The sequence below is a fragment of the Bactrocera neohumeralis genome, chromosome 3 (genome assembly GCF_024586455.1).
Source record: "Bactrocera neohumeralis isolate Rockhampton chromosome 3, APGP_CSIRO_Bneo_wtdbg2-racon-allhic-juicebox.fasta_v2, whole genome shotgun sequence".
NCBI lineage: Eukaryota > Metazoa > Arthropoda > Insecta > Diptera > Tephritidae > Bactrocera > Bactrocera neohumeralis.
The window spans coordinates 58,674,692-58,689,831 of record NC_065920.1 but is presented as its reverse complement, the minus strand read 5'-3'; the positions used below and the strand labels follow the sequence as shown (position 1 = coordinate 58,689,831).

General features: G+C 38.2%; 1 protein-coding gene across 2 annotated transcripts in view; it reads left to right on the top strand.

Annotated features, from left to right (window-relative positions):
- Positions 1-15,140, top strand: part of LOC126754075 (discoidin domain-containing receptor 2) — a 600,425-nt gene that overhangs the window by 91,018 nt on the left and 494,267 nt on the right. The gene's annotated exons all lie outside the window — the stretch shown is intronic.

Here is a 15,140-nt window from a genome sequence, read left to right as displayed (position 1 = left end):
ACAACATTACTAATGCAAGTACCATTACACAATCGTTCCAATAATTCTTATATTTTTCTTTTTGAGCACTACATTCCTGGGTCGGACTGGGTCGAAAACTTAAAATTTAGTCAGTTGCTTCCATCGTTTACGAGGTCATGCCAGTTGTACATCCCAAGTGCTTCCGCTATTCCCCACATTGGTCTCCTAACGAAATAGACTTTTCATTCGAGTATAATTTTCTAGGCTTACGACATGACTTAACCAGCATACTCGCTGGATTTTTATGCGCTTAACCATATTCATGTCGCCGTAGATCTCATACATTACATAGCTCCATATTATTTCCACGGCTTCAAAGACCTTGCGGAGCTTAGTTCTCCCAAGTGCTTTCTCATCTCGCCACGTCATCGACCATTCTTCTGCATTGTTTAGCAGGACGGGAATGTTAAGATTGGTAAAAGTTTGATGGTTGTTCCAGGGGCACTTAGTATATGCAGATATTTGTGAACTGCTATTTTCATTCATATAAGTCAGCAAACCGCCTTCTGTCCAATTCTTCAGACTTTCATTTCTATTCCCATTTTCTATTTCACATGCTGCGATATCTGAAATTAAAAACTCTCAATCATAAACTCGCATCATGAAGGAAGTGTTGAGATATTTCCACCTCGTCTTCTTCCGTACAGCTTCTACTGCTGGCGTCCGGTAAGATGCTCAACGCTATAGCATGGACGCCGATAAGAAAGTCTAATATCCTATACATACCCTTAAGATCTAGCGGCTAGCCTTACTGAGGGCATTAAGCTGAATATATCCCTTATCATTGCTCTGGGTCAAAAGGATCTTGCAAAAGCGCATGAACCGGTGATAGCCCAGCGCTAGCGAAATTCCCGCGAATCTCAACTATCCAGTAGTAGAAAACACGGAGCATCACCCCTTCCCATTCTACCGTGGTACCGTGCATAGGTACCCTTCCTTGGCAGCTCATAAACTTTAGTTGCATGCGATTCCACTGTGGCCGGAATGATAAGATACTTATAGAGGGTAATTCGTCGTTAGAGCATCTGCTTCACAATTGCCTAGTGATTCCAAAGTAGCGCCTGTTGATAAGAGTTGTTCTGATTAGGCTTCGATTTTTGGTGGAATTTATGCTGGTTTCTAAGGTCCTTTACTTTGGATATTTATAGCTGCTGACAAAGACGTAGTTCTCAAGACATAAGGAACTACGCATTTCTGAACTGAAAGTAGATGCGCTTCAATACAAATCTTTAATCTTAACTGTACGAAAAAAAGTATACATGTCAGTGTGCCTAAATATCTATAAATGCGTGCTACATAAATATTTGGAAATCAATTTCTTTCCCTTGTGTCGGAATATTTGTTTTAAAAGCTCATATTTAATTCATATAAAAGCACTTTAAACGTAGCACATTAGGTCTTGTCCTTGTGCATCACTTCCACGCACACTTACAACGCTACACACACACAAGCTTAAAAGCGAATCCTTTTACTCCATACGCATTTACGCAATCACGCTTGTTTAAGCAATTTTTGATTAATGGCATTGCGAATAAAGTGACACTTCGAAAATTGGAAAAGAAATCAAGCAGGAAAATCAAGAAAATAAGAGAGTAGCGCGATGGCAGAAGTGCCCTTAAGCAAAACGCCAGTAAGAAAAGTGAACTACATGTAAAGATATGCAGGCAACTAAGTATACGGAATAAGAAATCAAATACAAATAATACCATAACAAAAACAAAAAAGACGTAAGATGGGTAAAAAGCAAAAGTGTGTAAATGCGGTTGAAACAAAAATCAAATGGCATACTAAATCCGGCAATACAACTGACAAGTGGACAGGCTGGTAAAAACAAAACAAGGGACAAAAACAAATGTTAACTGCGATTGCAACGCAGCTATAATACCCTTCACAGGTGCACGTTTTATGGCAGTATATGATACTAAAATATGTTTTTCTTCAATTTGGTTGACCAGCTTGTATGGCAGCTATATTTTATAGTAGTCCGATCTCAATAATTTTTTAAGAGATTACACAATTGCTTTAGACAACTTTTCGTGCCAAACTTCTTCAAGATATCTCGTTAAATGGAAAAGTTTTCCATACAAAAATTTTATTTTGATGGGTCAGTTTGTATGACAGCTATATGCTATAGTAGTTCGATCCAAACAAGTTCTTCGCAGATTGCACTATTATCTTAGATAATGATCCATGCTAAATTTTATGAAGATATCTTGTCAAATACAAAAGTTTGCAATACAAGTACTTAATGCCGATCGTTCAGTTAGTATTGGAACTATGTGGTATATGCGTTCAATATCGATGACTCCAACAAATCAGAAACTTCTTTGAGATAAAAGGACGTATGCCAAATTTTAGATCGATATGACGAAAACTGAGGGACTAGTTCGCATATAGCCAAAAGACGGGCATGACTGTATCAACTCAACTCATCTTGCTCTTGATTTATATTTATATATATATATATTATAAAGTCTTCGACGTTCCCTACTATACTTAACAAACGTCGTGAAAAACTTAATATACCCTGCACATGGTATAAAAAAGAACAATGACATAAGCATAACATTGAAGACGGCCGAAGACTACATGCAGAGGTGAAAGAGAGTAAAAGTAAAGAGCAGCGACAACTATGAAAAAGTGCAAAAAGGAATGCGTAGCTGTCGAAAGTGGTGGAAAAAGTGCTAAAATTTGTTAAAAACTGTAACACAGGCGCTTACGCCTAAAAGCAAGCCATACACACAAGCATGCCGACAAAAAAGTTATACACTTACGGAACAGCAACGACAAGGCGTTTAGAAAAAGCACAGGAAACAACTGTGCTATTTTGTCTCCCACCAAATTCGTTTAAAGGCAAAATTGTGCAAAAACGCCGAAAAGTAAACGAAAATGTAAACGGACGGCACACGAATTGAACCGGAAATCCTTATTGATCTACGATGCTTGCGCAAATAGCGTCGAACAGCAAAAAGAATTAAGCCGACAGCGTTGGGCCAATACCCATACACACACACACATACACACACGCTGGCTGCCTGTTAGCCGTTCGTGTGCAAATAAAGCAAAGAAACGCGCTGCCGCTTCTCAAATAGTTGGGGGTGTTAGTTCCACTTACTGCCTCGGCTGCTTCAGTGAATTGGTCAGCTCAACACTTTATCCAGCGCCAGACAGCTGAGCGTTTGTAACTGCGCATTAGCCGTTACAACTACTTTTTAGGTGGCTCTACTTGTTCCACCCTTTTATCCACTTGACCTGATTGAGCGTCGCAAAAAAGCAAAAAAAAAGAAACAGCGATGCACAAGGACCAGAAATGTTGGCTTAAGTGGAAAATTTTAGCGTGCTCGGGGGGCGAAAATAGTTTATACGGCTTAACACCCGATACTTTTGTGAATTAAAAAATTCCGCAATATTTTGTTGGCAGTGCTGAAAAAGAGTCAAGAAAGTCGGCTTTCGGTATATAAAATTAGGCCCTTAAATAGCTGAGGACTCAGTACTCTACCAGGCTTAACGCTTCTATATATTTTAACTCATCTTTATAACCTCTTGCTCTTGCAATAATAAATATAAATATATTTCTATAGAAACGTTTCGTCGCGTCTACATATGAGCTTCAAAAGTTTCGAGGACATAAATTTAATAGGTCCTTGAGAATATAGGGCCATTCATAATTTTGTTTGCTGCAACCCTGTAGCTTGCTGCAACAGTAAGGTATCAGACATTGTATGATATAATTTTATTCCACTCAATACTATGAGCAAAGGCGGTCATTTCGAAATACTTCGTCTTATTTTTTTTTCATCAACGTGACCTTCTATGAATGGTCTATGCAAGATGAAGACAGAAATCGCATTTTCTTTAAAAAAGTAATTTAGATTAAGTCCTTCTTCTCCGAAGGGATAGCATTACAAAATGGGTTAACTTCACTGGGAAGTTTAAAGTTATCCTCAGGAGTATAGCCGAATAGAAGGATTCCGCTACCGAGCCACTGCTTAGAGAGAGTAGAATCAAGTGGTACACCGACGGCTCGAAAACGTCGAAGGGAATTGGCGCAGGGGTCGTAAGACCACGCACAAAACTCTCCATATCTATGGAAGGTTTTGTGACCATATTCCAAGCACACGTCTTTCCTATAAATCGATGTGTATAGTCAAGCCTCCAAAGCAACTAGCACACGCTTATTGTTATACTAAGCGATACTAAGCGATAGTAAAGCGGCACTCAAACCAATCTCAGCGTAAGAGATCAAATTGCTGTTGGTGCTGAAGTGTATAGAACGACTGAATAGTATATCAGATCGTAAACAGACACATTGCATTTGGGTGTCAGGTCACAAAAGTATATAGTAGGACTGGAACCTTTAAATGCGGTTGGTCCCCACACCATTAAGGAGGTGATCCGCTAGGATGAAGCAGTGGGTAGGAAAAAGCTATGGCAACGCCGAGTTGTTAATGGCTGGTAACACCCATTTCAATATGTAATCAACCTCCCAAGTTAAAAACTCAGGCTACTTGCTGTCTTCTACACTGGCCATTGTAAGCTCAACAAATTGCCGGTTCTGCGACTTGGAGTCTCAAACACCAGAACACCTGTTAATTGTCTACACTGCAGTCTGTAGGCGCAGGATAAAGCGTCTGGGATCCAACTTTCCAAATAGGAATCACATAGCCTAGCAATATATTGAAATTTATCAATTGCTGATTTAGGAGAGCAATCCTCATTTACTTATTTAATCTAATATAATCTAGTCTTATCTAATCTAATATAATCTAATGTCCTTCTTCACTTATTATTCCCAATTTCATTCCAATATCATGATCTTTCCAATATAGCTCGGTGACTATGGATCATGGATACATATTTGTTTTTGATTCGAAGAATCATTTGATTCCAGCAAATTATGTGTTTCATTTTGAATATTATCACATTTGATATTGAAACTCTCCGTGACATGGAAGCCCTGATTTCTATGTAACAGTGTTGATTGCACTTAAGCTCAATTCGTTGGTTTGTTTTATGGATACAACTCTTCTCTAAAATCCGACTCAGTCACAAAAGCATCGATGGCAATCAGATTGGTGATGAGATTTCAAAGAGTGTCCGGCTGTAATCCGATAACGAGACCGACAATGTTCAACTCATGCAATGCCTCTACGATGATCTAGACAAGAGCATGGCAAGGAGTTCGACGAAATGCAAAAGTCATGTGCAAAGCGGTAGATCAAAACCACACACAGTTACTACTCACTCTCTCTTGACTTGTAGGGTGCGGCACGCTTGCAGAATACTTGTAAGGCTGATAGGTCGAGATGACCTGTGAAGCAATAGAACATCTCTTTTTGCACTCGAGCCGCACTAACAAGGTAACGCTTAAAACATTTAGGGGCCCCACAGCATGAGACATTGGATGAGGTATCGATAGTGAGGCCACAGAACTTTTTGAGATTTGCGTCAAACACTGGCATCCTGAAGAATGACTACTTCGCTACTTAACACCTTCTGGTATCGCTAAGTACCGAAACCCTACCAGAGTAACCTAACCTCATCATAAATTCAATGAGAGCTGAGAGCTGAAAGCTGAGGCTTGGGCTAATCCTACTTTCATTAAATATCCTACTTTCTTTACTTTATTTCTTTACTGCAATCAATGACAAATATGTTGACATGTCCTGTGAACACGTGGTTACCTCATAGTAATTTTTTATAGTTGTATTTCAAACTCACCTTGTGATAAGAATGATTCCAATCGACCAGCCCGAACAACTGCTATAATAAATAAATTTGCCTCAACGACCTTTTGGCATTGTCCTCATGTCATTTTGACTATTTTATTGTTACATGTTTTATACCCAGCGACAGAACTGCGCTCGCATTCAGAGGAGTTATGTGAATAAAGTTACAACGACTCTTTCCAAATCTGACTCTCTCCTACAAATTTTTGGCCGCAGTTTTGTTAAAGAAATTTAATTTTTCTTCTAAATCTCTTGTTGTTTTTTCTTGCATTTCGTAGTCATACTATGTGTATAGTGCAAAGATTGGGTTTCGTATTATCTTATTGAAATGAGGAGCTTTCTAATTGTCAGGGAAAGTATAATGAGTATTAAATCCCTTTTGGTTTATACATATACTGGATAATTCAAAACTAGAAGAGGCTTCTTAATGGCTTAAATTTAGTATTTTTTATGCTACCGATTGCTGAATCTTCGGACCTTTCGAGTGCTTATAAGTTAGAATAGGCGCTTTTCCATCTGTCTACAAGTTTTATATCTCAAAGCCGAAGGATTTGTGATTACCACCGTAAAGTTAGTAAGGAAAGCTGAGCAATTTCTAAATTTGCAGATCGTTTACCTGTCAATAAGTGTGATATTACCTAATAGTCGTGTATAACAAACCCGATTTGTTTTTCAAAACTCCGAATATTTTTACGTTATGTTACATCGCCACTTATTGAAAGCCACAATCCTTCGGGGATACCCTACGCTATAATAAAAAGAAAGAATCTTACGAGAAATTGATTTCTGAACCCTCAGATCTTTCGACTCTTTATAAATTTTACGGGCTTGCCGTATTTAACGAACCCGAAGCATATTTTATAACCACGAAAATTTTTAGGTTATGTTGCCCCTCAATTAAAGCTTCAGCTCAGTAGGAAAATGTTACAAACGTAAAAACCTTTTTTGGGTACAGAAAATCCCTTATTTTCTTTCCTATTTTATGCATTCGTTTCTCTCACTTGTTTGCGCATCTAATTTTATTGCCTGCATGAATTTTATTTGTTCCTCTTTCAATGGCCGGTCATACTGCAAATTGCGTCTTGTCACTGACAATCGATAAATATTTGCACAGCACCCGCTCTCCACTGCTTCTCTATACGCTCACCTCCATCGCATGTCCACTCAAGTCCACGCTTGAGAGCTACGAAGGCTAAGTGGTTGAATGTCGAAGCAGCTGCTACGCCCTGTAACTAAAAGTGTGACCGAAAAAAGCTCTCTCAGCGGCGTGTGCGTTCGTAGGCATGTCGGGTGTACTCTACAAGGATGAGGCATTCCAACTGGCCGTTCAGCTTAGTCAAGTTTTGTATGGATATTGTTTTTTTGTTTTCGTTGTTTATTTGTAACATTGAAATATCGAAATGTTTGTTAATAGAATTTTACATTTCCTTCTGTTTTCAAGTTGCCTTTCTCTCAGACAGCTGTGCGCTGTGGAGGCAGCAAAAGAACGTAACTGACAGGTTGTCTCGGCATTTGCAATATTTACACACATTTATCCCTTTCCATATACAATATATGTATGTATACTATATATGAAAGTAAGCTTCTATGATATTTGTATTGGTCGAAAATAGATTTTAAATCTGTTAAATCCAATGACATGACAGTTTCTTTTTCCTCCGTTACGTTTGCCTTCAAATTTTTGCTTGACTGTACTCCAATCCCCTTCAAGCATCGGACTCACTCACATGCATACAGAGTTTTGCTCTGTTTGCGGCTAAGGTAACATTGATTGTCGGTAATTTTGTGGACATCTACGTGATTTGTATTCCAATGATTTTTCTGCCAATCTTTTATTACTTTTGAATGGATTTGTCTGCTTCTTCTTACTTAATACCAATACTGCTTGACAATGTCGGCTCATATGTTTAGTTGCTCTCAATTTATCATACGTTACGGGGATTAGAAGATTTATTGAATTGCTTAAGGGTTTAACATTTTTTAAAAATATTCAGTTTTGGAGTTGAGGAAGCTACTTATACAAATTTGAATTGGAAACATATTTTGGAGGGAAATTCTTGGCTTTAAATTTGAGTAATATATTCACTTTCTTACACAAAAATAAATCATTAAGAAGAGGTAATATTTTTGAAAGCCTCATTCTTCATGTGCAAGACGGTAGATCGGTAGTTCACAAAATTCATATTGGCACACGATAGAAGAGACTGTAGGAACATGATAGGAATACTAACTTACTGGTCATTGTGTGGCGGCGACACAAGACTGCAGAAAATGTCTAGAGCAAAGCAGCAGGGAAACAATGCAGCATTTCTTGTGCACTTCTGCCGCATTGGCAAGACTATGCTATAAACATCTGGGGTCACCACATTGTGATACACTGGAAAAGTTATCGATAGTGAGGCCAAAGGGTCTGTTCGCGTCAAGCACACGCAAGTATGACTACTCCTCTTGGACCTAATAATAATTGAGCTCTATCTGGTATCGCAAAGTACCAAACTAGTCTATGCGTGGCTCATTGGCTTACCAGACTAACATAACCTAACCTTTGCTGATCGCAGCATTGTTTAAGTTAGATTCTATGACTGATTCCTAGGATGGGATTACATTTGAACTGTAAAGAGACCTTTTTGAAACCATAAAATTGTCTATACTACTTTGATGTAACGATCGTCTTAGCAGGTTCGGACCTTCTGTAGTAAAAACCAAAAAAGTACCCACAATTGGTACTACTGTGATGTCTGCGATTTCACTGTGACTGCGTTTATTCTCGAGTTTTCACATCTCTAGGTTAGATCTAATAATTATGAAGAGGCTAAGATATAAAAGTATTATTTTTATTTTTCCGTTTCTTGTATGTCCAATAACACACTTACTCACCTATAATAAAATAATCATCAAAGAAGTTTTAAGATCCCTAGAATTCTTGGCCAAGCGGTCTTGTAGCGCTGTTGGTAAAGTTATGAGCCACATTTGCGGCGATGAGGATATAAATTGTTTTCTTAGATAAGGTTAAGTTAGGTATACTGGTCAGCTGTCACGCCATACAAAGACTTACTTGTTTTTAGTAATGCCAAATGGCTGAAATATTTCAAGCTGAAGCATTTGTTATATAGGAAGTCAATGTTTTTAAGAACTTTAAGAGAGACTCGATATATAATTTTAATACTTCACCTAGTCCCTTGAACTTAAAAGCTCCTAGTTATCTTAGAGTATTTCTAGACAATAACCGCATAAGCATTCATTCCATCATACCCTGATCCGACTTTTGGTCCTCAACGAAAGTTTCACTGTGACTTACGACTTTGATTACTGACTTATTTCCTGTACAGCTTCAGTAGCCAGATAGATGGCACTGTTGGCTATCTCATCAGCTATTTCTTTTTTAATCTGACCTGGAACACTACATATATGCATTTCCAATATATTGCTACCTTTTTACTTCTAAGGACATTCTCCAACATAATATGATGTGAAGTAATTATTTGCCGCTTGGCTGTCAATGCGTACTATATACTGTTCTTGTTTCAGTTATAACCTAGGTGGTTAGCTTTCTACTGCGCTATCTACCCTCTTGCAATGTAACTTCAATATTTTATCCAACAATTTTCTGCTTCGAATACAGCTCGATTAGCCTGAAGATTTTTGTGAAAAATTCACCCTACGCCGCCGCTGATTTTGCTGCAGTTATTTCAACTGCAATGTTATTTGTCGGAAAAGAGAGTTCAATACGGCCAGTGGTACTCTCAATGCATGTAAAAAGATGCTGAGGTTTACTTGGGTCATATCTCCTTACCCCATACGTTGGTATTATAAAGCGGTAGTCAAACCAGTTTTGCTTTTCTCTACATAACGGGAACGCGAAAAATAAATCCAAGACCTGCACAGAACAGGTTACTCAGTAGGCTGAGCAGTATCTCCCACATGCATAGTGGGTACCACTGGGCTTTTTAACTCTTTCTTCTACATAGAATTTCCGACAGCCGATCTTCAGATGTTTCTATATCTGCTAAATCGGCATTATAGGCATTTATATCTAGATGTAACCGAGATATCAAACATCTTCCGGCGTTTCATTCTGCATTAATGCTCCTGAATCAGAAGTCTTAAATTCCTTCATGAATTGAGACACAAATTTCGTTTTCCAGTTTTTGTTGCTCCGGATACACTTGTCACTTGCATCGTAAACCAGTTAGGAATTCATGTGCGTATAGCAAATCAATGAAATATTTATATGCGCCGGACTGTAATCATCAAAGCATTAAAACATTTTAACACTACTTGTGCTTTGAAATTGTGGGAGGTGTTTATAGGCTCTTCAACGAAAGAATTCGCAGAAAAGTGCCGCTAACAAGCGCAACAGTGCGACATGTGGCATGTGCAACACCAAGTAAGCCATGAATGTCAACACCTAGAGCAAACCAGCAAAAAGCAACATTAACGCTGTCAACTACAAGACCGCCAGCACTCCTTACTTTGACTTAAGGAGCACAACAACCAAATTACAACTAAATATGTGTACATACATACATACATACAACAAATGTGCAGTTCTTAAATATATTTGTAAACATGCAACAAACGCTCCATGCAGGCGCCGCTTGTTGCACACATCACACTACAATCGTGTAACATTTCCTGCAAATGTTCAACACACCATCAGCAACAGCAACATGTTCAGCCAGCAACGCCTTTCACTTGCCACGCCGACTAAAAATTAAGACATAAAATTTTAGCAAAACGAAGTATCCACAATAAACACTTAAAAGTGTACGAAAAAAGCACAAAACGAAGAGAAATATCAAACGACAACGAAAAGAAATATCAAACGAAGCATGCCACAAAAAAATGTCGGCTGTATTTGCCACACATGCAACATGCCGCACATGCGAAAATGTGTAATAAAATAGTTGCCATTTTAATGGGATGTTAGAAAATAAACGAAGCATAACTATAAAATTACAAACAAGTTGAAAAGCAAATATTCCAACGGACAGAAAGACAGCCAGACAGACCGACAGGAAAATAGGCTGACAAAGTGATGATTACTGGCAAAACATTCAAGACGATGGCGTGGGCGGTGTAGCAAATGTGGGCAGGACCAAATGTCATTGCTTTGTAAAAATGTTTAAATTTAAATTTTTATGCGTTCATAAATTATGACTTCGCCGCTTTACTCCTATTGCGCGGTATTTCGCTTTGCGTAATTTCAGAACACCAAGCGGTAGATGGAAACATTAGAATTCCCCTTTGCTGTGGATCACAGCTTGAAGATGCCTAGCTCTGGTGAAGCTCTTCTGATGTACTCGATTTACTGAGTTCAGAATAACTGAAATAACTATTCATCACTACTTCAGACAAAACCTTTAACGAGCTATACCAGTGTAGCGCCTGAAAAATTATGCGATTTTCGTGAATTTTTTTAAAAGAAAGTTCTCGATTGAATGTTTCTAACTCCTTTGAACGTAAAAAGGCATATTTTCAGCTATACACTACATTTTTTTTTTAAAAAAATGTAGAAAAATAGTGCACTTATGTGCTGTAACATATGTATATCTGCCATAAAAACTGAACGATCGGAATCAAGTTCTTGTATGGAAAACTTTCACATTTGACAAGATATATTCACGAAATTTGGTATGGATTATTTTCTAAGGCAACAATTTAATCTCCGAAAAAATTGTTCAGAACAGATTACTATAGCATATAACTTCCATACAAACTGAGTGATCGAAATCAAATGCTTGCATGGGAAACTTTCTCATTTGGCGATATATCTTCACGAAATTTGGTATGAGTTATTGTTTATAGAAATAATGTTATATCGGAAGAAATTGTTCACATCGGATTACTATAGCATATAGCTTCCATAGATTTACTTAAACACATAGTTACTAAAAGAAATGCATCTGTGAAGGGTATATTAGCTTCGGTGAAGCCGAAGTTAACTTTTGTTCTTGTTTCTAACACAAGAGATACGAAATACTACGGCAGCGAACCGTAATGGAAACCAGGTTAGGTTAGGTTGGTCTCACAGGCTACTGAGCACGCATAGGATGGCAAGAATTTTTCCCGACATCATATAGAGTTCGTTCAAGAAGTCCACAAGGATTAGTTATCTTTTAGGTAGCTTGCGCTTGACGCGAATTTCAACAGCCAACTGTGATCCTACTGGCGATTCATCATCTCCTCTTCCCTCGACTACTGGTTTTCAGCACTACGGTCACAAGTTGAAGTGACTATTGCTTCAATCCCAAGAATCATACCTAGTTGCATCTTCCTTGTTCTCATAGTTGGCAGAGGAAAATGTAATATTTCGCTTTCACCCACTCACTATATACTAAATAATAAAAAATTTGAAAAGCTTAGCATACTTTCTAATGGAGCTTTTGGTGAATTTTTGTGTTCCATTCTATGTAAGAACCTAAAGACGTTTTATTTGTTATAGTAATGCTACAAGTCTCACTGTTTTTTTGAAGGCTCCATAACTTCCAAAATAGTTCTATACATTGAGCATAATCAGTTATGATAATAAGTATCTAGGTGCGCCAATACAATCCAATAAAAACCAAAGCCGTTTGCGTAGTAGTTCTGGACTTCGTCCTAAAATTAATAAAATAAATTCCAAATGGGTTGAATTAGGCGAAAAGATCGATTCGGTCGATTGTATTCGTACAGGATTGCTGAAAGCTCTAGAAAACAAAAGAAAAACGGAGACCGATCCCATTCCTACTCTGATGTAATGCGGGCAAAGGTTTCCTCTATTGCTCATATACTTTCAGAAGCTTGACGCTATCGAGAGTGAGGACGGAATTTGGCCGCTATAACAACAACAACAACATATTTTCCTTGATTTTATTAAATATATACTACGTACCTGTAAATTAAGTTTGTAACACCTAGAAGGAAATATCGGCGATAGTGGAATAATAAATATATATGTATATTTAGCCGTATCCGTCTGACTGTATATACGCGAACTAGTCCCTTAGTTTTCGAGATATCGATCTCAAATTTTGTACACGTCTTCCAAAGATGTTTCTCATTTCTCGAAACCGCAGATATCGCAAGACCGTGGCATATACTTGTATGTAGGTGCCTTACAAACAGAACGATGAGCATCAAATTCTTCTAAAGAATTGTTTGTATTCAGTGCAACCGAAGTCAAAAGTGTTCTTTTTTTGTTGTTCTAGATATCAAATTTGTTGATACTTATTCATACCTAAATAAAAATGATTATTTAGAGATCTTAATGGAAAGCGTATCTCTTATGTGCCCACAATTTTGTCTACTTGTATGTCTTTGTCAGTTAGTCTTATGAGTTAGGAACAGTGAATCGTCTGAATCTACTTTTGAAATAATTTGCAACACTGCTTGTTTTTTCTCTTTAGAGCTTTTGAGAAGAAGTTTCCATAATAACTTTCATATTTCTAGAATTATAAAGGCCTCTCTAGTACAGTCACAAAAAGTTCCATTCAAATTTCGTACAAACTAGTTATTTGCAAAACTCGTTCGGCTATGTTACGTTCAAAGTCTGAATCTTAAGATGGGTATTGCACTTGGACCACTATGTACAGCCTTTTGTGAAGCCAAAATAAGGGAAAGATAGCCCGTAAATCGATCTTATAAAAGGACAAAACGCCTTCAGGCCAATACAGAACGGCTTAGTAATTTTATTTCTATTCCCGCCGTCTCACTGGACTGTCTGAAAGTATGAGTTACGAGTTTGTTCAGCAGCAGCTCACGACTTCCAGTCTTACACCAAGTATCCTTAGTAGTAGCCAAAAACATCCTTTTAAAGTGAAAAGGCGAAATATTCACTCCGGCTTGTCTGAATTTTATCCATCTCGACTCCAACTTCTTATCTTCGCAATTATTATCATTTTCTCTTCAAGTGTAATAGTCATCCCTTAAGTCGGCAATTTGAAGCAAAAGTGCTATATATAATTTCTATATACCACGTACAACTTCAACTTGTTTGTCATGTTGGCTATCATAAATTTTGCAATATCAAGAATTAAGACGCTGAGACATTTTCGCTGACTGCCGCGGCAGACTGGTGACTTTTAATAAATTACCAGCAATCCCGACGCAACGGTTATGATTATTACCACTTTAATAATGATTTTCATAACATTTGTGGCGAGCACAATGCAGAGGCACAGAGAAGACAGAATGTAGAAGAAAGAAAGTAGAAAAAAGAAAAGAAAGTATTATGAAAAAGTATTGCTGGCCGACCGCTTGAAGCCGGCATTGGCAATTTTCACCAACATTTTTCAACATTTTCATTATAAAAATTACCACAAATGTCGTGCAGCAACACAGCAACTGCAGGTCGCACAATCAAAAAAAAAAACAAGAATGAAACAACATAATTTATTGCAACAAAATGCGGCGCCATTAAACGCACACAAATCAATTACGCTCGAAGTGGGCAGGCTAACGCTAGCAAACAGCAAACAACTCAAGCAATAGAGCAACAACAACAAGAAAGCGAGTGAAAAGTAAAAATGGCAGACGAAATGTTAAGAAAAATTGTTGCAGCAAGCGTGGCAAGAATGAGAAAGTCTAAAGTTGGCTAAAGCAAACGCCGACGGTCGCACGTGTTATGGCAAGCGAGAAGAAGGCGGAAGCAACACAGCCGCAAGAAGCATATCGATATGCGATTGACAGGAGGGAGGGAGAGGAAGACACTAGACAGTTGCTGAGTAGGGGGCTAGAGTGACTAAAATGTGAGGCAAGCAAGTTAGGTAACGTTATAATAGCTGAGAGAGTGGGTGAGAGTGAAAAATGACAAAGTCTGGATAACCCATGCCACCCGCGCCAGTTTAAGGCGAACCAAATCGTTCAAAGTCAAAAAACACACCCACAACAACGGCAATAAGGCGAAAGGAAATAAAATAAACAAAAAGAAAACCAAAACAAAACCAACAACATAGAAAGCTGGCACGACAACATAGAGCATGAGAAAACCCGGACAAAAAAGGAAATCAAAATAAGCCAAAAAAACTGTTTCAACACCAAGAAAATTGCACAACTCTGGCGTCTAAAGTGTGATCCAGCAAATTGAAGAGGAATCATGAGAATGCGAGTCAACACAAATTCGTGCAACAAATTTCGATAAGCAGACGCAAGCCGACGGAAACATGACCAAATAAATGTATCACATATATACAAATCACATACACACACTTATGTGGAAGTTCACAGCGTGCGTCGGCATGTGCGCCTCCCGAGAGTGTCAAGTGTCAACGCCAAAAATGATTACGAAGGCGTGCCAGCAGCATACGACGCCTCATACAGCCTCAGGCGCAACCCGGCTGACAGGCTTTGAATGGCAAGCAGGCATTCGAAACAACGTCTAGATGGCGCTATGGTCACAGAGCTGACAGT